General features: G+C 37.8%; 2 protein-coding genes and 1 long non-coding RNA gene across 6 annotated transcripts in view; 2 read left to right on the forward strand and 1 right to left on the reverse strand.

The window, feature by feature from the left end:
* The window catches only part of LOC126725047 (disease resistance protein RUN1-like), an 86,456-nt gene that overhangs the window by 31,992 nt on the left and 27,505 nt on the right, over nucleotides 1-26,959 (forward strand). The gene's annotated exons all lie outside the window — the stretch shown is intronic.
* Nucleotides 1-26,959, forward strand: part of LOC126725050 (eukaryotic initiation factor 4A-11-like) — an 84,962-nt gene that overhangs the window by 12,733 nt on the left and 45,270 nt on the right. The window lies entirely within an intron of this gene.
* Nucleotides 9,145-11,023, reverse strand: LOC126725052 (uncharacterized). Its single transcript, XR_007655280.1, has 2 exons — nucleotides 10,517-11,023; nucleotides 9,145-9,493 (listed from the first exon to the last, which is right to left on the reverse strand). It is a non-coding gene; the product is annotated as an uncharacterized LOC126725052 (long non-coding RNA).

The raw sequence follows: 26,959 nt of genomic DNA on the forward strand, positions 1-26,959 counted from the left end.
CACAAAAACAAAAGCCAAGCACCATTGAAATCACAAAACCAATCAGCAAACAGAGAAAACAATCAAACTCCTCAAATCAATTCTTTTCCATTATATTCTTCACTTTTCATTGCTTTTCTCAGCTACCAAACACATCCCCAATTCAATGCAACTCCAATTTGCATGTACAAACACAGTACTTCCAAGATCTACACAACAAATTTAACTAAAATGCACCGTTTAATCGCCAATACAACACCATTAACACGATCATCATTAACTCTTATTTTCTCATTCTTTCAAAAAAACACCGAAAAAATAAACTAAAGGCACAAGATTTAAAATCAAACTCTTTATTTTTCCTTTTCAATTATTTAATTTTCTTTGGTTTTCTAAGTAACCAAATGTAACGTAATAATAATAATAATAAATAAATACATAAATTCTACCAAAATTTTTATTTAAAAACATATACAAAAACGAAAAGATTGAATAAAATAATTAATACTAGTAATTTCTGTATGAGTGTACAATTGAAAATTAAAGGATCAAACTAATCTCTTTGAGCGCTGGAAATGGCGGAAAATGCAAGAGTGGAAATAGAGCTACTCCGTACTATTTTTCTTTTTTTAGTGGTAATTTTAGACTAACAGAATGGGTATACGTGTCAAATATGAATATTTGACGGTGGATTTTGTGGTTTATATGACAATTAATAGTAGATTAGTGGTGTTTTTTATTTATTTATTTATTGGGTTTGAGAAGAAGTAGATTAGTGGTGTTTTTATAAGTGTCCATTTGAGTAAACATTGTTTTTTTACAATATATATAATTTCAATAGTTATAAAGAGGGAAGAAAGATTTGAAGGTTTTCATTGAAAATATTGGCTTTTGGCAGTTTAGTTGAGTAAACTATTTTAAAACACTACTAGTAGTATATCCTCGAATTAATTGAAAATTTTACGCAAAATAGATAAAATATTTTATAAATATTATCAAATTGTATTAATAATTAGTTAATGAGCCACTTACTGAAATGTAGAGGATTCTATTCATGAGGTTGTTTCGGAATTTGAACCTAAAACCCTTACGAAGAAAGTCAAAAGATCAAATGAAAAAAAAAAAAGAATTAATCACGGTTTTAACTTAGTGGATGCTGAGCTAATTTTTTATTTGTGTTTGTCTAGAGAAAAAAATTTATTTAAGTCCATTGAATACTAATTTGTCTTGTAATAGAATTCTCTTCATTTTATCAATTTTATGGTTAAGATTTCTATTTTTTGAATTTAATAATGATAAAATATCTTTGTGGGGATGAAAGGCCCAGGAGTTCATATTTACATATGTATTGGGCTAAGGGCCTAATTCGAGGACATTGAGTAGTCTAAGGACCAAAAAACACTGTCATAAAGATCCGTGTTAGTAGGTAAAAGGTAAGGTAAGGTCCGATCTTGATCGTTCAGGATGGGGTCCGAGGAGGAATGTCACCTTGGCTGAGCAAAGCCGAGGTCAGAAGATGTGGCCTGCCATCAAGAGCAACATTCCAGACCATTCCATGGATAGGGATAAGTATCAGGAAGGAATAGTACAGAGGAAAGCTATGAAATATGTAAGGAAAAGCTACTACCACTGCATTGAATGTTCTGCAGCTAACTCTCTGGTCATATTAATGAGGAAGTGATACTTGAAAAGTAGTTTTCAGCCTTCCAACTACTACCCAAAGACTTCAGGAATGTGCTGATGGGATAGAGACCAACACCAACAATCTGATCTACACGTGGATGGTAGGGATGAAAGGGGGAGATAGTATAAAATAGAAGAGAGACCCTAAGAGAAAGGGATTGGAGAATTTAAGAAGAATCACTGTAGCCATCAAAACTGTATCTGTAACCAACTTCAAGTAATATATACACAAACTGATTTTCTTGGACTGTGCCGAGGACGAATTTCCTAAAATAAATTCAGCTTACTTTTACTTTATTGTCTTCTAGATTCATTCTAACTGTTACCCAACTCATTAGAACCTAGTTTTCCAACCCACTCTCTACAAATTCATTGTATTGAGCTTTTTGGGCCTAACTCCTTTTATCGTTTGGCCTAAGTAATTTTATAATAAACTTCTTATTCATAGTCCTATCTTACAATAATTTAGCACTTTATACCATATATGATTCATGCTACCTTTTTCAAACGATAATATATTTCCACATCATATGGAATTTGATGAAGAAGAGCTTCCTTGAAGGTGCAAAAAAATCATATGGAATTTGATGAAGGAGAGCTTCCTTGAAGGTGCATAAAAGGAATATTTTCATTTGTGATTTTGATTTGATTGTCAACTCGACTTGATGGAGAAGCATGCTTTAAGATGCCTACAATTAGCTAATATTGATGGTACAAAGGGTATAAAATTTTTGGTGTTATTAGATTTATTTTTAATTTACTAGTACTTACTACTTACCACAACATGTTATGGTAAGGTCAACCGTGATCCTAAAGTCCGGGGGCGTAGCTATGTGTAAGGGTGGGGGGCCATGGCCCCCAAAATTTTGAAAATTTTGAAAATATATATAACTATTTTAATGTTTTCAAAATTTAGTCTACAAAAATAAGAGTTGGCCCCCCCCAAATATTTGATTTAGTCCAATGATGCTTTTAAAAAAAAAATTGGTCTAATAATTATAGAGACAGAACATTATTTTTCACAATTTTATTTTTTATTGTAAAATATGCTCTTATATCTGTTAAATATTTGATAAAGTTTGGCACCAAATATATTTAAATCTATATATTTTTCAACCAGTTATGTGGCAATTAACAAGTTATTGACTCATTAAAAAAATAATGTCACTAAACTATACATGAAATGTCTCTTTAGTTACTACATAATAGGTTAGAGTAAGATAACTTAAAATATGTTTGAAGTCTAACTTATTCCTCAAAATTTTGGATCATTCATGTTTTTGAAAATTTCACTTGTTCAATTGAAAGATTTTTTACTTACTTTAGTATAAAATTTGATAATTTGTATCGAAAATGAAATTTTTTAAGAGTTTCACTATAAAAATAGTAAAAAAAATTTTATTTCATGTAAGGTTGCCACCAAACATAATTTTGATTGAAATTATTAAGCTCTTTTTGTTGTTGTTTGATGTGTGTATATATATAACTTATCAAATAAAAAAGTGTGTATATAATAAAAAAGCGTATGTATATGTGTATTCTGAGTTGTCTTGATAAATATATTAGAGCTGCAACTTGGTTCCAAACAAAAATTCTTGGCTCCGCCATGCTAAAGTCTCAAAAAAATGACATTTTAATAGGTGTTGAATTAAGTGGATAACAGTTTAGAGAGCTTTGCAGCTCAATTGGCAATATATTTTTGGGAAAAAAAAAAAAAAAAAGTGAATAGATTCTAATTGTTATTACAAAAATATTTTCAACAGTCTTTTTGTAAATAAAACAAACAAGTTGAGTTATTATATAGAAGAACGTTCCAAAATGTGACCATCCACCCACTTTTTCCATTTCCCCAAACCAACTCACGTGACCTACTCAGTTTATTTCTCATCTCAATAAAAATCTTGACCATTTTTACTTCCTATTCTCATTTCCAACGTCTGTCGCTTTATGATATGTGCTTTGAGTCTCTTTTCTCTTCTTCTTCTTCTTCTTCTTTGTACTTTCTCTCTCAACCCGGCTCTGCTTCATCTCGTTCTTTTTTTGTTTTTGTTTTTCCTTTTTCTCCTCTATGCGATAATCCAGTGTATTAAGGCAGTGGGTTTGCTTTGTAACTATTGGGCAAATAGATTTTTTATTTTTATTTTTTAAGTTTTTGTTTTGTTAAGTTTTTGGGTTTGTTGTTATCAGTTGGTCTGGGTTGATTCATGATTGGAGGGGAAGGGCCAACTGTAATAATGAAAAAAAATATGCCTAATAAAAAAAATTTCTTAGGGTCAGAGGGCCCGGGCCCTTTGGGCCCCCACTGGTCCGACCCCGCCACTAACCATTTGAAAGCAAAGTTAAACAGTAAAATAAGATGTCAGTGAAGAAAAGTGAGCATAATAATGGTGGATCAGTCACACTGTGTGTCCTATTTCATTCGGCCATAGGGACCAGGTGTTAGAATTATAACATGATATCATCATTACACTGAGCAAAATACTTTCTTTCTTTCTTTTTTTTTTTTTTCTTTTAACTCCTCCTTTTCTTTTGCTTTGTAGACTATAGAAAGCCAAAAACCTATGTTGGTAATTGGATAAGGATGGCTATTAGAGCTGCATCACATGTAAACATGCTAATCTTAATCATGACTTTTTTGTTTTAAAATTTTCTTAACTTAAATCATATTCAGATCTCTCTCTCTCCAAGTAGACTATTGGAAATTCTAAGTGAAAGATCAACTCATCAACCACTTCTTCAGCATATGTACTCTAGGGAGGAGAGATTGTATGGATTTAATATCTATAGTTTTATGGGTCTTTTAAAACCAAATCAGACTTTAATTATATATAGTCACACACATTCTTTTTTTTTTTTTTTTCTTTTTTTGAGAAAAAAGTAAATAAATTTTATTAAACTAAATCAGATTGGAAAACAATATCCAAATAACTAGGTAGAGATTCTATCCATATATCTGTGTCTACAGATAAAACTGCTTTTCTAGTTAAAGCGTAAACTAATCTATTTCCTTCCCTTCGAATATGCTGGAACTTGAAATACTGAAGAGTAGTGCCTAAACTTCGACTCTCATCTATCACATGACCAAACAAAGCCAAGGTTTTGGTTCTTAAATTAAAAAGCATACTTATAAAAAAAATTAAAAATTAAAAAGTATAATCTAAATTCAATTCATGGCAATAATGTCAATGACTTGTTCCATAATGTTTTTTATTAAACACCTCAAATTTTACTAGCTAAAATTAAAGATGCCTAACTTTTTATGTCATATCAAATTTTGTTCAAATATAATGTTATTTATTATTTGATTAATAAGCTTATTTTTTTAATGTATAAATTTAAATTTTAAATATTTAAATATTTAATTGATAACATAACTATCATTTTTATTTTTATTTTTCTGAACACGCAATGCAAAAGTTGAAAACAAACCTTTTCCAACTAAAAAAAGGCCAATAACTTTGATTCTATTTTTAGGAGCGAAGATACAGAGAAAATGGAACAAAGATCAATCATCCGGTCTCACGAGTAAAGGCAATTCCAATGATGAAATGAAACTTCCTAGTTCCTACAGTTTTTCTTAACTCTCCAACATGCTATAATTGTTTTCCTCTTGAATTATTGTCGCTCTATTTTTCTCTTTTTCAAACTGAGCACATGGAAAGTTTTATTTTTTTACCACCAATCGTTCAAGCCTACTCGAATCCTCTCTCTTCTCTTATGCAATGTTTTGTGTGAATTCTCTGTTTTCTTTCTTTCTTTTTCAAACAAAGAATCTGAATGCCCAGCCATACTTGGATCACCACAGAATTCACAAGAGTTTACCATACCAATAAATGAGAGATATGTCACAAAAAATAACTACCTCACTAACCTTTTTTTTTTTTTTTTTGTGTGGAATAAAAGACATGTTAATGGGTCGATATTTTTGCACACATATCTTTCATTTATTGGATTTGATACGAATGATGTGATAACATTTGATACAAAATATTTTTTACAAACTTAAGCCTAACACTACCTACCAGCTTCTTTTTTTCTCATATATTTATTTTTTTAAATGGCCCATGTGCAATGTTGTTGACAACTTGAATGTAGTTGTGATAAGTGAGATTGTTGAGAATTTTATTGTGACCTCTCGCCCCACTTTCACATATTCACAAAATAATAATAATAATAATAATAACAACTAGCCTCTAAGCACGTGCATGAGACTAGTTGTTTTTTTTTTTTAAGGTAAAAAAAAAAAATGATTTTTTTTTTTTTTGAAAACATGAGTTTAGGTAGTTGGAGCATTTCAAATACCTGAATAGAGAGTATTCCTATTTTGTAGGTTGTAAGGACACGATTTTGTAACGACCCAAAATGATATTGAGTTCGCACGTAAACAGACCCAAACAATATAATTTGTAGAGCGTGGGTATTAAGAACTAGATTAACTTTTGTGGAATGAAAAACTTCACCCTCATGTATATTGAAGGCCCAGAACTGGCACAACAATCGGTTCTCTTTTGTAATCGATAAAGTTCTTTTGCTTTTTACGTTCTTCTTCTTCTTCAGTCTTTCTTTCTCTTTTTCTCTTTTTTGTTTCTTTTTTCTCCCCCCTCCTTGCATGTTCTTCTTTCAATTTATATAACACCCTCTGTGTTCCATCCTCACCACACACGTGTAGGTTGGGTTCGGGGGATTTCTTTCTGGCACCTCTTGGAACTTCCTATGGGCAGCTGTAAGGCTGCCTCCTTACTGTTCAGGTATCACTTCCACATTAATGCGGCCAGAGAGTTGGTTGAGAGGTAATTAATGCGGAGGCAGCTGTAGTTATAGATATTTGTTTGTCTTTTCTTTCTTATCCTTGGTCTGTTATCCCATCTTCAGTAGTGATATAATTTCGAGGTCTGGTTGTAACAAGACCGCGTCCTGATCGTCCTCGGACGCTTACTGCCGAGGAGTATGGCGTCCTCGAACGAATACAGAACTTTACCTTCGTGATATTAACTACCACCCCCCCTCGGTAATTACCCTGATGACCTGACTTGGCCTCCTCGGACAGATATGCATTCTCGGATGGGCCACAGGCCCAACGATCCTGACCTTAATGGGCCTGTTGATTGACTGGCCCCCACATGGGTAATGTTTTAGTACAAGTTAGGCATATATTTGTACCTGACTATTCTTTAGTTTTTTCTCTACTTTTTTTTTTTTTTGTTTGAGAAACAATTTTGTCTCTACTTAAACTTAGGAGTGTTGGCAATATTTTTTGAACCAACAAAATGTTTGATCCAAACATGAAAACCCCCTTAAATAGTAGTATAAATAGAGAAATTATTATGTAGTCCCAACCAATAAATACAAGACACCTCGTTAAAAAAATGCTTACATAGGCTTTTAAGCCACATCAACCCAATAACCCCTACCCACCTTAACGTCTATTAACCCCGTTTGAGTAGAATTCAAAATTTAGAATTGAATTGGGCGGGCTTCACTAGAATTGCAATTTCAGTCAAACTTTCAAATTTCAAATTTCATTTTTTAGATATGCCATCTGCATCGAAATTCCAAGAACCTGCTCTCTCACAATCTCCCCGCCATAGCAGTATCCACCTCTCCTCATTCAGCCCTCAGATCGCTCTCTACAGGCCCAAGCTCATATCTCCCTCCTCTCAGGTTAGCTTTCTCTATCTCTCTCTCTCTCTGATTTCCTTTCGTTTAGAGTTTTGGTTCTTACTATTGATTGTACTATTTCCTTTCTCTCTTCTCTGTTTTTTTTTTTTTTTTTTTTGGGTTATGTGGTGACTGGTGAGCAACTTAAAATTCCTTTCTCTCTCTCAGGGTATTTTTATTATTACTTTTTTTATAGGACTAGGTTCATCTGGAGTTCATTTTGTGGTTTCTGAATTGAAGAGATTGATTTAGTTTGGATTTGGGATTTTTCGTTGGATTTGATAAACAAGGATTTTTCACCTTTGTTTCTTAGGTACCGATGCTTTGATGGGCAATCCAAACCTTTTAGATTTCAATTGAGTATTTCCTTTTGGTTCTTGTTTTTGTTCTAAAAATTCATTTCTTTGGCTTGATTGAATGGTTCACTTTCTTGAATATTTACCTTTATTACTAATATGTCAGTCCAAGCATATTGTAGTTAAGTATTTCATGTATTTGAAGTTGATAGTTTACTGAATATTCGTAAATTTGTAAATGGACTTTCATATTGAAATTTCATATGATTGACCTCTTGAGAGATTGCCTTTAAGGTGTTTGTGGAAATGCTTGTTTTTCTTGGCATTTCTTTGTTGGCTTATGCTCTCATTTCTGGTGGGTGGGTATACGAAGGTGTCATTTGTGGTGGGCATGTTTTAGTTGTGTTGGGGTGGGAAGTGGATTTAGAAGGGGGAAATATATGCTTTGGCTTGAATGAGGCACTTGTAAGAGCATAATTTCTTTTTCCTATTTTCATGTGTTCATGTGTTTTATAATTTTGCGTATGAGGTGTTTAAGAAAAATGCAACTTAATGATAACTATAGATGTTTGCATGGTGTAAATTAAAATGGTTTGTTGGGTTTTACTGATGTAGAATTGATTTGAATAAGAAGCAAATGCAACAATGCATAAGCTTCTCTTGTTTAGTTCCATTAGAGTTGATGTCACATGCATATTACTTTTAGCAACCATGTGCAACTTCTTTTTTAATTAATATTCATGAATTTTTACTTGCAGAGGCAATTAGCATTGATGCCCAAATTAGAGCAGTTGAAGTTGCCCCATGAATGAAGGTTGAGGCCTAGAGGCTAAGCTGAAGCAACAGTGGGAGAAAAAGTAAAGTTGCTAGGATTGAAGTCCAAATTGGAACATTTAGATTTATTCATCTAAGATAATTAGGTCAATGTAGATAGGAAGGATAGGGAGATTTTTCCCCTCCCCCTAAGTTGAACTCTCTTGTAGTCTTTAATTAGAAGAGGTTTTATTTATTTATTTTTTTTTCCACTCTTTGTTTATATCCGCATAGTAGAGGGAAATTTTTTTTCTTTAGTTGTAAGAATCTTTTTTGATCTCTTTCTTGTTTATGTGATAATAGAGGGAAAAGAGATTGGTTGTAAATGACTATAATAGAAAAGAGATGCAAAAAAATATTGAACTTATTTTAAATCTTGTTGCTCAAGACATGCAGTAAGCTTTGGATGGGTTGTTATAGCTGCTTTAGGAATGACTAATACTGAAAATACTTTCAGAAAGCAACTTAGGAGTAAGAAGCTGCAATTCCAAAGATTGTTACTACAATGCTCAAAATTGAAATGCAAGCTTATAAACATGGATCATCATTCTTCGTGAGAAGCAATAGTTGCCTGGTAATAGCTATCCAATGTTCATAGCCAGACATTTCAACCTAAAATAACTTCAAATGCTCCCTGTCATTATAACAACCATTATATTAATAAACACTATAGAATGTTATGAACTAGCCTCTTGAAATTGTGAGGGAAAAAGAATTTGAGTTCTAATTTTCTGCTTTCATCTTTATTAATTTGTTTCTCTTTAAATAGCATACAATACATGACATATGTACAATACAACTTATGATAAACACCCAACTCATAACAAAAGCTTGATAAAAAACTAGCAAACAACCCAATCCTCCTCTACACTTCAGAAAGTCTAGGAAATAAGCTATTAATAATTTTTATCTCTAACTAATGAATCCATCTCATCCAAAGCCAATAATGACAGCTCCTTCATGTTCAACTTGTTGATCCTCATCTTTGGCCTATTGCTCATCCTCGATCATCTTTGGCAAGCCGAGATTCCCTCTACTCCAAGCATCTTCCAAAATGCAAATGCCTTCTAGGTTTTTTTGAATCATAACACAGAATCATTAAATTATTGTTCATCAATAAAAATCTATTGTCTAACTACTTCATGGTTTCAACTATCCAATATCCACCACTGCATCATTAACTATATTCAAAAGTACATTAAAATGCACACAAGTTTGCTAGCACAAATGTCAATTATTATTATTGTCAATTAGATTGACAAGCCTTTATACTATCAATCATTACCTTTGGTTGTGAAAATAAGATTTTTTTTTCATGGTAAGGATAACTTGAACTTCATATAAGGCATAAAAGCCAATATCTAACCAACGATATATTCAAAGTTCTAAAGTTTTTGCCTATCCAAATTTTCACCATATCTACTGAAGTTAGGAAACCATAATGCACATTAAACTTTATTTCAGGGATTCAATTCTCTCTTGCTTTGTCATTGACCTTCATTCCATGCGAATGGTCGCCAATCGAAAATATGACCAGACACCACTGCTCATGCATGTATGCCTATAATTATCACAACACTCATAAACAAAGAATAAAACTTATAGCATAGTCATAGCATTAATCTTGATATAGTATATAGAGCATTGCACCTCAGATCTAGCAACTGAAATTGCTTGCAAATTAAAGTTAAACAACACTCAAGAGTTCACGTGAAAACAAGTCCAAGAATGAGTCTTGATGATTGAACTAAGCTTTTCTCATGGAAATAAACAAGTTGAATGAAAAGCCTATACCCAAATTCTTTAAAAATGACATGGTCTTTTCATTGGGGCATTTTATCAAACACGTTGATTACAATGAGTCAGTGACAGGAGGAATGAACATAAATTGTGAAATTAATTGGCCATAAATACCTAAATACCCAAAAGAAAAATCATCAAAGAGATCAACATGGATATCAATGGCAACTAAAGAAAAACAAAAAAAAAAAAAAAAAGATCACCAAGAACACCTATGGAATAAAATGTCTTGGGCTAAGAAATCCGGCAATTTCATCCCACAAAAAGAAAGGGAAAATAGAACTCACCCCATTCATTGCTTGAATCTTGAAGCATTATCATCCTTTGTTAAAGGAACAACATACCTCTCAAATCTAAAAATTTGGATTACCCATCAAAGCATTTTGTATATCCAGGATGAGGAGGCAAGGGATTACGATAGAGAAAACATAGAGGAGGCGTGCGGTAATAAGCAAGGCAATGTTGAGGTTGCTGTTGCTGGTGAGTGGAACGTTGGAGGCGATTTCGCCAGAAATACATTTTGTTTGGTGTTGGGAAATATGTGATATTCCATAAAACAAATTTTGAAGAAAAGTTTTTAGATCCCGCCATTTACATCTCAAATTTGAATTTGGTCTAAAAACAAAATTTGAAAGCACTCTCAGAAGAACTGACGGGGTTAAAGGGACATTAGACATAATGGGTGACATGGCAGGTTAGCTTACATCATCAGTTTTTAATGATCTATCTTCTTCTTATTGGTTTGGACTACACAACAACTTCCCACGTTTTTGTATGTTTTTTCATGTGTCTTTCGTAACGTATTAGAATTAGTTATTTGTTAACTAGTTTGTTAGTATTGCTTATTTAATTGTTGTACTTCCTCACTTCTTCTTCTTTACTATTATGGAGGCCTCTTTATTAATGTTATGATAGTTTTATATTTATTGTGGCCAAATTCCATCTACCAATAAATAATTAAATTATGAGTAAGTTTTTGACTTTTGTCATTAACATTACTTATAAATTAATAATTAATGGTAACATTGCTTTCACTTTAACCTAACAACAAAGGTCTCTTTGGGATCCGCTTATTTGCTGAAAGTACTGTAGATAAAGGTAAATATTAGTTGAAATAGTACAGTGGAATCTATGAATAGTACCAAAAAGTGCAATGAAACTCATAAATAATAACAAAAATAAGTTAAATAGTAAAATAAGTTAGCAAAAATTAAGCTAGCCAAATAGACACTAATACTACTTTTATTATACATCAATCACAAGTCACGTAAGTAATTATGAAAAATGTATAAAAAAAAGTAATTATGAAAAAAGTTAAGGGTCTGTTTAGGATCTGCTTATTTTGTTGAAATTAAAATTTTTTTACTGAAAGTACTGCAGATAAAGATAAAAGTTAGCTGAAATAGTACAATGGGATCCATGTATAGTACCAAAAAGTGCGGTAGGGCTCATAAATAGTAGCAAAAATAAGCTAAATAATAAAATAAGTTGGCAAAAATTATTTTTGCCAAACACACACTAAATGTCGTTAGATTTATTTTTAATTTACTAGCATTACCACAAAATGTGATGGTAAGGCCCAAAGTGATCTTAAAGTCTGAAAAAGTGACATTTTAATAGTTGTTAATTAAATTAAGTGGACAACTGCTGAGAGTCTTGTAGCTCAAATGCTACCACTTAGTATTTCTAATAGAGATATTTAGAATTCAAATTCCCCACCCCAATTATCAATATATAAAAAAAATTTAAGTGGATATATATATATATATATATATATAAAACCTCTACCTTAGATTCACTTTTTAGAATTCAAAAGGCACACGCAAACGCCTATGAAACAACAATGCTATAATCACAATAGATTACATAACTTTTGCCACAATACACCACCTAACACAACTTCCAATACAACTCGCCACGCGGCAAAAAGTTGTGTTTCTAGCATTTTTTTTCCTATGGAATACCTATGGATTTAGGATAATTATATTGTAATGATATGTAGTGAGCTATAGCAAAACTAGCATAATTTGTTATGGTTTTAGCATTTTTTTTCCTATGAAATACCTATGGATTTATGATAATTATTTAGTGGTTAAAAAAAGTTCTTATTTCTATTTTCTACCATGTAGTTAAGGGTTGAAGAGGAGGTTGTATTAGACTATGTATTCGGTGCATGTATTGCCCCACTCAATATGAAAAGAGCGATACATGCATCAGATACATAGTATATTTTATTGTTCAAGAGACAGATAGAGATATGTTGTTGTCCATGGGCCTAACTTTAATTAAATGTTAGAAGGGCTTTACGTGTCCTTTTTATATATAAAATGTTCACTTACAAGGTCATTGGGCCAAACTTTTTATGCAATTGGGTCTCAATTGTGTTCAGGATCGTTACATTTAGGCCTAGACAAGCCGAGTGAGTAAGGTAATTTATGGGTCCGATGAATGATCTTGTGGATGATAAGGAATTACAGTAAATAAAATAAATTTGGCTACTAAAAGCATTTCCAAGTGCCACCAGCTTTTTAAAGGCATAGTTGAACAGTAAAAATAAGATGTACAGAAGTCAAGAAAAGTGAGCTCAATAATGGTGGATGACTCACACGGTGTGCCCCATTTCATCATTACACTGGGCAAAGTACTCCTCTTCGTTTTTTCCTCCTCTTTCCGTTTGCTTTTTAGACTATTGAACATAATGGAGAGGAATCTTCCAACTAAAAAAAAAAAAAAAGCAATAAACTAAAATCAAACAAAGATGAATTATCCGGTCCAACCGTGGGACTCCCACGAGTAAAAGCAATTCCAATGACGAAACTTCATAGTTCATACAACTTTCCTTAACTCTCCAACTTTAACTATAATAGTTTTCCTTTTCAATTATTGTCTCACGCGCCCATAATAATGTGTGCTTACTATGTGAATATCATTACCTCATATTATTCCATTCCACGCGCAATCATGAGCGTGGGTGTGGGTTTTTATACTATTATTATGTCCCTCAATATCCGTCATCGCTGTACTTTTATACTATTATTATGACGAAAGTCAAAAGGTTAGATGAAAAAAAAGAAGAAGAAAAAAGTAGATCATAGTTTTTACTTAGTGGAAGTTGAGTTAATTTTTTATTCATTTTTCTAGAGGAAACAATTTATTGAAGTCCATTGAATTCTAACGCGTCTCGTAATAAAATCCTCTCCATTTGATTAATTTTACGGTTAACAATTCTTTTTTTTTGAATTTAGTAGTGTACAAAAGTATCGCTTATTTAAAATTTTAATAATAATCTTAAATTTAATAATTAGCACTAAAAAATGGACTTGGCCTCCCCAATTATTTGAGTTGGTCCAATAATGTTCTTAAAAAAAATTGTCCAATTTGTCTAGTAGTTACGGAGAACGTATTATTTCTCAAATTCATTTTTTATGGTAAAATGTGTTCTCGTATTTTTTAAAGTTTTGGATCATTTATATCTTTGAATACTTCATTAATTTAATTGAAAATTTTTTACTCACAACGGTAGACAATTTTGTAAATTATATTGAAAATGAAAATTGTAAGGATTTCACTATGGAAGATGGTAAAAGATTAATTTAATTCTATGAAACATTTAATTTTTAGGATTCATCATAAAATATACTAATTTTTTATGTGTATAGATACATGTATTTATATATATGTATAAAAATTTGCATAAACTAATAAATTAGCAACACAAATCGACTCCAAACAAAAATTTCTGTCCCCGCCGTGCACTTTATACAATACATGATTCATGCTATCTTTTTCAAACGATAATGTATATGCAATTTGATGAAAAGTGAGCTTCCTTGAAGGTGCATGAAGGGAATATTTTTCATTTCTGATTTTGATTTGATTGTCAACTTGATGGGAAAGCAAGCTTTAAGATGCCCACAATTAATTAATATCGATGGCATAAGGGGTATATTTGTCATTTGAGGTTCTGATTGTAAATTTGATTGGAGGAGATGTTAGAGATCGAGATGCCATTATTGACAATTTGTTTGAAATTGATGCAAATCTTGAAGTTTTTCTTTAGAATAAAAAAATAAATAGAGTCGACGACGAAGACTCATAAGTCGAATTCTTCATTACAGAAAAACAATACTATCATAAAGTGTAATTTTAAACTAGGAATTGTATTATAAATTAGATTTTTCTCTACAAATTTTTACATTTTTTACATATTCTTTTGTATTATTTTTCATATGTGTCTTTTGTAACTAATTAGAATTAGTTATTTGTTAACTAGTTTGTTAGTATTGTTTATTTAATTGTAGTTGTACTTCCTCACTTCTTCTTCTTTTCCTTTTTTTAAAAATACTATTATGGAGGCCTCTTTTATTAAAGTTATGATTCCTAATCGAAATTTCATTTTTTTTGGTAAACAATCGAAATTTCATTAGTTGTTTAAATGAATCATCTTTTTCGAACCTCATTAAGGTTCTTGAATATAATACTCACAACAATTTCTATGATTATGTTATGATAGTTTTATATTTATTGTGGCCAAATTCCATCTACCAAGAAATAATTAATTTATTAGTAAGTTTTTTACTTTTGTTATTAACATTACTTATAAATTAATAATTAATTTATAAGTAATGTTAGAGACAGAAATATTTGACTTTTGTTATAACTTGATAAAATGGTAAGTTTTTTTATTAATTTTTTTTTTTTATAGAATGATAAAATGGGTAAGTTGTGATCAGAGTAAGATTGCTTTTACTTTAACTTAACATTAATACCACTTTTATTATACATCAATTATAACAAGTCATGTAAGTTGTGGGGGCCTGTCAATCAACAGGCCCATTAAGGTCAGGATCGTTGGCCTGTGGCCCATCCGAGGATGCATATCCGTCCGAGGAGGCCAAGTCAGGTCATAAGGCAATTACCGAAGGGGGGTGGTAGTCAATATCACGAAAGTAGAGTTCCGTATTCGACCGAGGACACCATACTCCTCGGTAGTATGCGTCCGAGGACGATCAGGACACGGTCTTGTTACAAACGGACCTCGGAATTATGTCACCACTGAAAATGGGATAACAGACTAAGGGTAAGAAAGAAAAGGCAAACAAATATCTATAATTACAGCTGCCTCCGCATTAATTATCTCTCAACCAACTCTCTGGTTGCATTAATGTGGAGGTGATACCTGAACAGTAAGGAGGCAGCCTTATAACTGCCCATAGGAAGTTCCAGGAGGTGCTAGATAGGACAGAAAGAAATCCCCCGAACCCAACCTACACGTGTGTGGTGAAGATGAAACACAGAAAGTGGTATATAAATTGAAAGAAGAACATGCAAGAAAGAGATCAGAACAAAAAAAAGAAAGAAAGAAAGCATAGACTGAAAAAGAAGAACGTAAAAAAGCAAAAGAACTGTATCGATTACCAAAACAAAACGATCGTTGTGCCAGCTCTGAGCCTTCAATATACGTGAGGGCGAATCTTTTCATTACACAAAAGTTAATCTAGTTCTTAACACCCACGCTCTACAAATTATATTATTTGGACCTATTTACGTGCGAACCCAGTATCGTTTTGGGTCGTTACAAATCGAGTCCTTACAATTGGCGCCTTCTGTGGGAAGAGCTTGTATTAACTTAAAGGACTTCCGGTGTAACGTTTCTGATAGAGGAAGTGGGTCCGCATTACCACACGGCGGGACCACATCAGGAGGATGCCAACCTGCACCAGGCAGAGTCAAGGGGCTCCCAGCATGGTGATCCCCGAAGGAGTCCCGAACGGAGAGAAGGCCATGAGGGAAGTGTACGCATAACTTATACCACCAGAAGCCACTCTCGTGGGAAGAGTCACGTCTCCCACGCAGAGCGTTATGGGAATCTGCAACGTGAGATTGCAGATTTGAAGAGAGAGTTGCGCCATGCACGGCGGGAGCGCTCCCCACCTTGCTCCGAACCATCATCTGAGGAGTCGGATGGAGCTAGTTATAGGCGGAGATCGAGAACTCCGCCAAGCGAGACTTTCTCCTATGAAGAGGAGCACCGCCATCGACGTAAGCGTAGAAGTCCACCTAGCAGGGGCTTGGGAAACGATGCCATGAACAAAGCCTTGAGTCAAATTTCCAAGTCGCCCTTTACAAGAAACATAGACGATGCGATTCATCCTCGGCAATTCCATCAGCCTACGTTCTCTCTGTATGATGGCCGATCAGACCCGGTAGAACATGTAAGCTATTTCAGCTAGAAGATGGCTATCTACTCGAGGGACGAGACTTTGATGTGCAAAGTTTTTCCATCGAGTTTGGGTCCGACGACGATGAGGTGGTTCAACGGCTTAAGGGCCAATTCTATTGGATCTTTCAAAACACTGACTCGGGCTTTTGGTGCTCGCTTTATCACATGCAGCAGGACTCCTCGGCCTTTGAGATCTTTGCTGACTTTTTCAATGCGAGAGGGCGAGACTCTTAAGAATTACTCGGATAGGTACTGGGAAATGTTTAACGAAATAGAGGGAAAGAACGATGCTGTGGCCATAACCACTTTCAAAGCTGGCCTCCCAGCTGATCACGATTTAAGGAAATCCCTGACGGGTAAACCTGTTACCAGTGTGCGTCAACTGATGGATAAGATAGATAAGTACAGAAGGGTAGAGGAGGATCAACTTCAGGGAAAAGGGAAGACCAAGGTGATCTCTCAGGAGAGGAGGGATTTCAGGTCGGACCGTTATAATAACAGCCGACCCTGGAGGGATTTTGTTGGGCATTCAGGTTCGGCGGACGCCCAGGTGGTTAATGCAATATTCCGAGAGCCAGTGCAGCAAGTTTTGGAGAAGATAAAGAACGAGTCATTCTTCAAATGGCCAAACAAGATGGCGGGAGAGCCTAGGAAACGCAACCCGAACTTGTACTGCCATTATCATCAAGATCACGGGCACACGATGGATAACTGCAGGAATTTATGGGACCACTTGGAACAGTTGGTCCGTGAAGGGAAATTAAAACAACTCCTGCATCACTCCAATGGAAGGGCGAGCCAAGCAGGTTCAGAGGTGCGTGGGGACGTTTCATCAAGACTCCCTCTGGGTACGATTAATGTTATCTTTGCAGCCCCGGGAAGGACTGGATCTTGCCCCTCTAGAGTATTATCGGTGTTCTGATCCCCGGCCGAGGATCATTCCCAAGCATTGAAGAGAGCCAGGGTGCGTGTCCCCCTGATTCTGGGCTTTTCAGATGAGGATATGGTTGGGACCATACAGCCCCATGAGAATGCTTTGGTGGTAACGTTGAGAATTGGCGGGTACGATGTCAGAAGGGTGATGGTTGATCAGGGTAGCGCTGTGGATGTAATGTATCCAGACTTGTACAAGGGGCTAGGTTTGAAGCCAGAGGACTTAACAACCTACAACTCTCCTTTGGTAAGTTTTGAGGGAAGGATGGTCACTCCTAAAGGACTGATTAGGTTGCTTGTGCAAGCAGGTACAGATGTGGTGGAGGTGGATTTTATTGTTGTAGATGTTTTTTCTCCGTACACGGCTATTATGGGCAGACCTTGGCTTCACACCCTTAAAGCGGTCTCATCCACTCTGCATCAGAAGGTGAAGTACCCATCCGGAGACCAAGTGTTGAAAATAGTAGGGAGTCAGGCAGCTGCTCGGTAATGCCTAATAGCGGCTATACAACATCGGCCAGAAGCAGAAACCTTAGCTACGGCCGACAATGGGTTATAGCAATTAAAGTCCCCAGTATCAGGCTTGGACGTACCAGCTGATGGGGTAGAGTGTGAAGATCTTGAGAGGGTAGTTGTTGCTGGCGATCCGGAAAAATTCTTCCAGGTTGGGGCTAAATTGCCTTTGCAAGAGAAGGCGAGGTTGCTGGAATTCCTCCGAGCCAATGTGGACGTTTTCGCATGGAACCCGTATGAAGCCCCAGGGGTGGACCCAGATTTCATTTGTCATCGACTCAACATGAATCCCGCCGTTATGCCCAGGAGGCAACCTCCTCGGCGACCATCGAAGGAACATGCCGAGGCGGTTAGAAGTGAGGTAGCCAAGCTCAAACAGGCTGGGGCTATCAAGGAAGTTTTTTATCCTCAATGGTTGGCCAATACGGTGGTAGTAAAAAAGAAGACTGGAAAATGGCGGGTGTGCGTCGACTTCACGGATCTCAATAAGGCTTGCCCTAAGGATCCATTTCCCATGCCGAAGATCGATCAGCTGGTGGATGCGACCGTGGGTCACACTAGGATGAGTTTCTTGGATACCTTCCAAGGGTATCACCAAATACCGCTGGCCGCCGACGATCAGGAAAAGACTGCTTTTGTAACCCCGATTGGGAACTACCATTACAAGGTGATGCCCTTCGGCTTGAAAAACGCTGGATCTACCTACCAACGCATGATGACAAAAATGTTCGAACCGCAATTGGGTAGAAGCATTGAAGTTTATATCGATGATATGGTTGTGAAAAGCAAAGTGGCGTCCGAACATGTGGAAGATCTCACGAGTATCTTCGGGATACTGAGAAAACATAAGTTACGCTTGAATGCTTCGAAGTGCTCCTTTGGTGTAGGTTCTGGGAAGTACTTGGGGTACATGGTGACCCATAGAGGAATTGAGGTGAACCCAGACCAGATTAAGGCCATTAACGATTTGCAAGCACCTCGGAATCCAAAAGAAGTGCAGAAACTGACCGGGATGACTGCTGCGTTGAACCGGTTCATCTCCAGGTCGGCTGAGAGGTGTCGTCCTTTTTTCCGTCTGTTGCATAAGTGGTAAGGATTTGAATGGACTGAGGAGTGTGCTGTAGCATTCCAGCAGTTAAAAGAATACCTGTCCAGGCCACCTATCATGTCTAGCCCTGAAGTGGATGAGGTGTTGTTTGCTTATTTGGCGGTTGCTCCTCATGCAGTTAGTTTCGTCTTGATACGGGAAGACAATGGCGTTCAAAGGCCAGTTTATTATGTAAGTAAATCCCTCCATAAGGCCGAGGTGAGATATTTGTCATTAGAAAAGGCCATATTGGCGGTGGTCCATACAACACATAAACTTCCGCATTACTTTCAGGCCCATACCGTGGTTATCTTGACCCAACTGCCTCTTAAGTCCATACTCAAAAGTGCTGACTATACTGGAAGAATTGCTAAGTGGGGTACGATTCTGGGTGCTTTCGATATCAAGTACATGCCTCGCACCTCTGTGAAAGGTCAAGTCCTTGCCGATCTGGCGGCTGAGTTCGCCGAATGCCCCGAAGAAGTTAATGTGAATCAAGGTCACATGGATGAAAAATCGGTTGGCCTAATATCCACACAAGGTGGGTCCTTTAGGAGGGTGTACGTGGATGGGGCCGCAAACCAACGGGGAGCAGGATTGGGATTGGTGTTGATATCCCCCGAGGAGGTTATCATTGAGAAGTTGTTAAGATTAGGGTTCTCGGCTACAAACAACGAATCAGAATACGAAGCTTTGATAATGGGAATGAGTATGGTCCAAAAAATGGGTGGAAAGGTAGTGAAGTTATTCTCAGACTCCAGATTGGTAGTCGGCCAGGTGAGAGGAGAGCTGGAAGCCCAAGACCCAAGGATGCAAGGGTATTTGGACCGGGTTAGGCATATGCAAACGAAGTTTGAGTCTTTTGACTTATTGCATATTCCTCGAGGTGAAAATACACACGCTGATTCCTTGGCAACCCTTGCCACCTCCTCAGTACGAAATTTTCCTCGGGTGATTATCATTGAAGACCTATGTACCTCCACCTCACCAGAAAAGAAGGTTTGCCAAATCAATCAAACCAGTCTGTCACCAAACTGGATGGATCCCATATTAAAATTTCTTGAAAGTGACATATTGCCCGAAGATAAGGTGGAAGCTGAGAAAATACGAAGGAAAGCTCCTCGGTACTGGTTATCTGAAGATAAAAAGTTATACAAACAGTCATTCTCTAGGCCATATCTGCTCTGTGTGCCTCCTGAGACAGCAGAGTCAATCTTGGAAGAATTGCATGAGGGCATTTGTGGAAGCCATACAGGAGGAAGGTCTCTATCATGTCGAGCCATCACACAAGGATATTGGTGGCCAAATATGCGAAATGAAGCGCAGGAGTACGTTAGGAAGTGCGATCAGTGTCAAAGATATGCTCCAAATATCCACCAACCGGGAGGAGTTCTTAACCCTCTCTCTAGCCCTTGGCCTTTTGCCCAGTGGGGGCCGAACATTGTCGGCCCTTTTCCTAAAGTCATAGGAAACAAGAAGTACCTGCATGTCGGCACAGACTACTTCACTAAATGGGTCGAAGCTGAGCCCTTGGCGAACATCAGAGATGTAGATGTGAAGAGGTTTGTTTGGAGGAACATTGTTACGCGATTTGGAGTTCCCCGCACTCTTGTCTCAGATAATGGACTCCAATTTGATAGCAATGCCTTTAGGGAATATTGTTCAGAACTGGGTATAAGAAACAGATATTCCACTCCGGCTTATCCACAAGGCAATGGGCAGGCTGAAGCTGTTAACAAAGTAATAGTCAATGGGCTTAAGAAGAGATTGGATGACGCGAAAGGAAAGTGGGTGGAAGAATTGCCACATGTGCTTTGGACGTATCGGACAACACCCCGACGTTCAACGGGGGAAACTCCCTTTTCCATGACCTATGGGGCCGAGGCCGTTATTCCTTTGGAAACTGGATTCCCAACGTTAAGGACTAGTACATTCTCTTCGGATAGTAATGATGCGGTGTTGGAGAAAAGTTTGGACCTGATTGAAGAACGAAGGGAGAGCGCGATGGTTCAACTAGCTTACTACCAACATAAACTCAAGCAGGGCTATGATAGCAATGTGAAGATGAGGCCGTTAGCCGTAGGAGATCTGGTGCTGAGGAAAGTTCTGGGGGCCACCAAGAATCCAAATTGGGGAAAACTGGGACCTAATTGGGAAGGACCATATCGGATCACTTCTGTAGCGGGAATAGGAGCCCATTATCTAGAAGACCTAGATGAAAAAGCTGTACTTCATCCTTGGAATGTAAATAATCTCAAGAGGTATTATTATTAATAAAAGTATTTCAATTCAAATATTTCTTTTAATTTACGTCAACCATACATCCTGTACTTCTGCGTCCTATGACGTGTATTGAATTGTTAAACAGAAACTAAGTTATGTCAGGTCCTCGGACTGCAAACTTGGTGGAAATTAACGTCCTATGATGTATATTGAAAAGTTAAATAGAAACTAAGTTATGTCAGGTCCTCGGACTACAAACTTGGTGGAAATTAACGTCCTATGATGTATATTGAAATGTTAAACAGAAACTAAGTTATGTCAGGTCCTCGGACCGCAAACTTGGTGGAAATTAATGTCCTATGATGTATATTGAAATGTTAAACAGAAATTAAGTTATGTCAGGTCCTCGAACCGCAAACTTGGTGGAAATTAACGTCTTATGATGTATATTGAAATGTTAAACAGAAACTAAGTTATGTCAGGTCCTCGGACCGCAAACTTGGTGGAAATTAACGTCCTATGATGTATATTGAAATGTTAAACAGAAACTAAGTTATGTCAGGTCCTCGGACTGCAAACTTGGTGGAAATTAACGTCTTATGATGTATATTGAAATGTTAAACATAAACTAAGTTATGTCAGGTCCTCGGACCGCAAACTTGGTGGAAATTAACGTCCTATGATATATATTGAAATGTTAAACAGAAACTAAAGTTATGTCAGGTCCTCGGACCGCAAACTTGGTGGAAATTAACGTCCTATGATGTATATTGAAATGTTAAACAGAAACTAAGTTATGTCAGGTCCTTGGACCGCAAACTTGGTGGAAATTAACGTCCTATGATGTGTATTGAATTATTGAATAGTAACTGAGTTATGATAAATCTCCTGATCACAAACTCAATGGGAAGCAACGCCTTGTAATACTCATTGGGGAATTAAAGAGAGATCTATGGACGTTAGTTGGCGTACAATCAAGGTACTGAAGGCATGATTTTATTTAGTTTATGAACTTTCGTGAAAAATTGCAATTGATTGGAAAGAATACGAGCATGTCTAAAACGTCTCCCTAAGACTCTGTTGTATTAATGCTTATTGCCTATTGCTAATTATCGATTGACGATATGAGTGAGTAAAGTTGCCCCATACAAGCAAAAGGTAGTTGAAATGAACCTATCCGAATTACAATAACACAGTGAACGAGTACAAAAATAACATAAAGCAGTAAGAGCGGTAAGAAAATGGGCAAGGAGGTCCCCTGCTAAGTAACGCCTTGTAATACTCATTGAGGAATTAAAGAGAGATCTATGGACGTTAGTTGGCGTACAATCAAGGTACTGAAGGCATGATTTTATTTAGTTTATGAACTTTCGTGAAAAATTGCAATTGATTGGAAAGAATACGAGCATATCTAAAACGTCTCCCTAAGACTCTGTTGTATTAATGCTTATGGCCTATTGCTAATTATCGATTGACGATATGAGTGAGTAAAGTTGCCCCATACAAGCAAAAGGTAGTTGAAATGAACCTATCCGAATTACAATAACACAGTGAACGAGTACAAAAATAACATAAAGCAGTAAGAGCGGTAAGAAAATGGGCAAGGAGGTCCCCTACTAAGTGTCTAGTTAAACTACAAAGCAAGTCCTACTTTTTCAATTTCAGTTGGATCTTTGGGTTCTGACCGGCGGATATGTCTGCCTCCGAAGTGGTGACTCCCTCTTTGGCTTTGGTAACGCCCCCAGTTGGTAAAACTGTGGAGTCCAAATCCTGTTGAAAACCTTGGGAGGCCGTCTCTGCCTCCGAAGCGGTGGTGGTCTTGTCTAGGGAAGCTCCTGGAGGGGCAAGTCCCCCTTTAGCTAATTCCGGCTGGCCAAGGGGAGAAAAACCATGAGGCGAAACCTCCTCATTAAGGTTAATAACTGTAGAAGGAGCATCAGCCTGATGGGATAGAAGAACTGAGGGGCGAATCGCCTCGGGATAGAATACGTTCTCTGGCTTACGTAACTCAGATGAGGCTTCAACTCCAACACGGTTAAGAGCCTCACTCCAAGTTCTTGCGCAGTAGATACGGCATACCTCCGGAACCTCAGCTCTCATAGCCTTCTCAGTTTCAGCTATACCAACCTCGTAGCCTCTCTGCTCAGCTTCATTCATTGCCTGTTCGGCATCGATTTTTGCTTTCTCGGCTTGTTCCTTGGACTTTTCAGCTTGCTCCCTTAGCTTTTGAGTTTCCTCCAGGTGCTTCCTAAGAACTAGGACTTGCTCCTGAGTCTTCTTTAGCTCGGCATTCGCCTCACGCAGAAGTTTCCCTTGGTCCTCGGCTTGCTTTTGGTGGCCTGCTTTTGGTAGCCTTCTAATGCCAACTCGGCGCTCTTGCGAGCTTGCTCTTCGACCTGTAACTTTTTCCTTGCATCGGCCAAGTCCTGTTCAAATTTGGACAAGGTCTGTACAGCCGTTGTCCGTCTTTTTCTTTCATCATCTAGCTGATCGGAACAGGCGTTGAGCATCTCATCTAGCTTGAAAGTATTTTGGATAATCTGTAGGAAAAAGGTTAACACTGATGGTGTCACAAATAAGCCAAGTCCATGACTCGTCCATATGTCTCGTCCAACAAAAGAAGCTACATATGGCGAACCTCGTCCATATATGGACGAGCAGTACCTAGGGAATCTACTTATCATTTACAAAGGATAAGCCTTCCAAGATGGTTTCGTCCATCTTCCACTAAAGGTGGAGGAGCTCATCATAGAGGTCTCGTCCATCTTTACTAAGGATGGATGAGTTCATCGGCCCGTCCAACCCCTAGGTAACTTCCATAGCGGTTATGGAAGTTACCCCCAATTCTCCGGGCTCCTCGACATTGGGAACGGTTACCAAACAGATAACCGTTCCACACACACACTATATAAGGCTTCTTCGATGAAGGGTAAGGGGGCGAGAGACAATTTCACTTTTGAGAAAATATTTCTTCGTTACAGAGAGTTCAAAGTAACTAACTTGATCATCGGAGGATTTTTGGCCGGTCCCCTCTGATTCTGTGTTCTTTGTATTACAGGAGATAGTCCAAAGATCAACGTTCGAGTCTTGTCAACCCACTGATATCCAAAGAATTATCAGTTGGCGCCGTCTGTGGGAAGGAATTGTTTCACAGTTTACTTCTCCGTGACAAAGGGTTGATGGTTCGGACTAGATCAAGGGCTACTAGCCCAGGCCATCAGGGAAGTAGCAACCCGCATCGTGATCGCCAGTCTGCACCGGTCATGTAGTCATCTGCCCAACATGCACAATCTATGGCAGACGCTATGGCGGAGTTGACTCGCCAAAACCAAGAATTACGAATGGAGATTAACATGAGGAGGCAAACACATGAAGAGCGTGAAGGTGGACAAACACAGAGTCATGGCGGAAGAGAGAATACCGAAGTTGGAAGTCAGTTTAGAGGCACCACTTCACGAACGGTACCACACTTCAAGGAAGAAATGGACCAAATGAAGAGAGTTATGGAGGAAATGAAGGAAAGTATGAAAAGGGCGAATCCGATAGAAGATTTGGTTCACAGGACTGATTCTCCCTTTACGGCTTCCATCAACGGTCACCCCCTACCATCAAAGTTCAAGTTGCCTTCTCTGGATTCATATGATGGAACACGTGACCCGTTTGATCACATAGCCACTTTCAAGACCACCATGCATCTTCAAGGGGTGCCTGATGAGATAATGTGTAGAGCCTTTCCTACCACCCTTAAGGGTTCAGCGCAAGTTTGGTTTAGCAAAATACCTCCAAATTCGGTGAGTTCTTTTGAAGAGTTGAGTAAGTTATTTGTTAACAATTTCATTGGAGGACAAAGGCACAAGCGTTCCTCGTCCAGTTTGTTGACAATAGAGCAGGGAGAGAACGAGAGCCTTCGGTCATTTATCACCTGTTTTAACAGAGAAGCTCTCAGTGTGGATGAAGCAGATGATAAGCTTCTACTGGCAGCCTTCCACAATGGGGTGAATTCGGATTTGTTTATACACAAGCTCTATGAAAAAGAGCCCCAGTCCATGGCCGAACTCGTCCATTCGGCTCAGAATTTTATGAATGCAAAGGATGCAATCATTGCTAAGAAGAGGAAGAGGTCCGAGAGAATGGACGCGAATCCCAGTCGTCAGCACGAGCAAGGTACTCGTCCAAAGAAGGGACGGACGGAGGAAAGGAGAGACCGAGAAAGTAAGAGGCCAGGCCCTCCGGTACGGAACCAGTAGTATACCCCTTTAAACGCCCCGCTTGAGCAAGTCCTTATGCAAATCAAGGATGATCCTTCCCTGAAATGGCCGGAGAAAATGAAGGGTGATCCCAACAAGCGCAACAGGAACAAGTATTGTCGCTTCCATAGGGATCATGGTCATGACACGGACGAGTGTTTTGACTTAAAGCAACAAATTGAAAATCTCATAAGGCAAGGGAAGTTGAGGGGTTTCCTTGGACGAGACCAGAGGGACGAGAAACAGAAGGGAAAGATGGAAGAATCATCGCGACCACCACTCGGGGAGATAAGAGTCATCATTGGGGGAAGTTCAACTGGCCAGTCGTCCAAGTCCAAGAAAGCATACCTGAAGGTAGTACAGAGCGTCCAGCTTTCTGGACGATCACCGAGAGCAAGGTCTACGGACGAGCGAGCAATCACTTTCACGGACGAGGATGCTGACAGAATTCATCACCCTCATGATGATGCCCTCGTCATCTCCTTACTAATTGCAGATTACACAACCAGAAGAGTGCTTGTGGACAATGGAAGCTCAACAGACATTTTATACTATCCAGCTTTTCAGCAGATGAGATTAGGACGAGACCAGCTCCGTCCAGTGAACTCCCCCCTAGTAGGTTTTGGTGGGATAAAGGTGCAACCAGTGGGTACCATTTCCTTATCCGTGGTAGTGGGGGCATATCCACGACAAATTACCAAGGATGTGAACTTCCTTGTGGTAGATTGTCCATCCTCCTACAATGCCATCATTGGGAGGCCAACTTTGAATAGTTGGAAAGCTGTTACCTCTACTTACCACTTATCAGTCAAGTTTCCAACGGAACACGGGGTAGGACAGGCACAAGGTGACCAACTGGCAGCAAGAGAATGTTACTTGGCCATGCTGGCCATGGATGAACAAGTTCAAGCAATGAATATTGAAGAAAAGAAGGTTGTAGCAGAGCCTACTGAAGCATTGGAAGATATTTCCTTGGATGAAGATAACCCTGAGAGGTGTACCAGGGTTGGAGCAGATTTAGAAGAGAAGATTAAGAAGGACCTCATCCAATTTTTGAAGAAAAACATCGATGTGTTTGCGTGGAGTCATGAGGATATGCTGGGTATAGACCCTAATGTCATTACCCACCGTTTGAATGTATGTCCTTCCTCCAAGCCTGTGCGGCAAAGGAAGAGGGTGTTTGCCCCTGAGAGAGATAGTGCAATCAAGGACGAGGTCCAAAAGCTGATGGTAGCAAAGTTCATTCGGGAAGTGTACTACCCGGATTGGTTAGCCAATGTAGTAATGGTCAAAAAAGCGAATGGCAAGTGGAGAATGTGCGTGGACTTCACTGATCTGAACAAGGCTTGCCCTAAGGATAGCTATCCGCTACCGCGCATTGACCAGTTAGTAGACTCAACTGCAGGCCACAAATTGCTTAGCTTCATGGATGCCTTTTCAGGATACAATCAGATAAGAATGGACGAGGCTGACTAAGAGAAGACATCTTTTGTCACCAGTCAAG

Source organism: Quercus robur, chromosome 5 (genome assembly GCF_932294415.1).
Source record: "Quercus robur chromosome 5, dhQueRobu3.1, whole genome shotgun sequence".
Taxonomy (NCBI): domain Eukaryota; kingdom Viridiplantae; phylum Streptophyta; class Magnoliopsida; order Fagales; family Fagaceae; genus Quercus; species Quercus robur.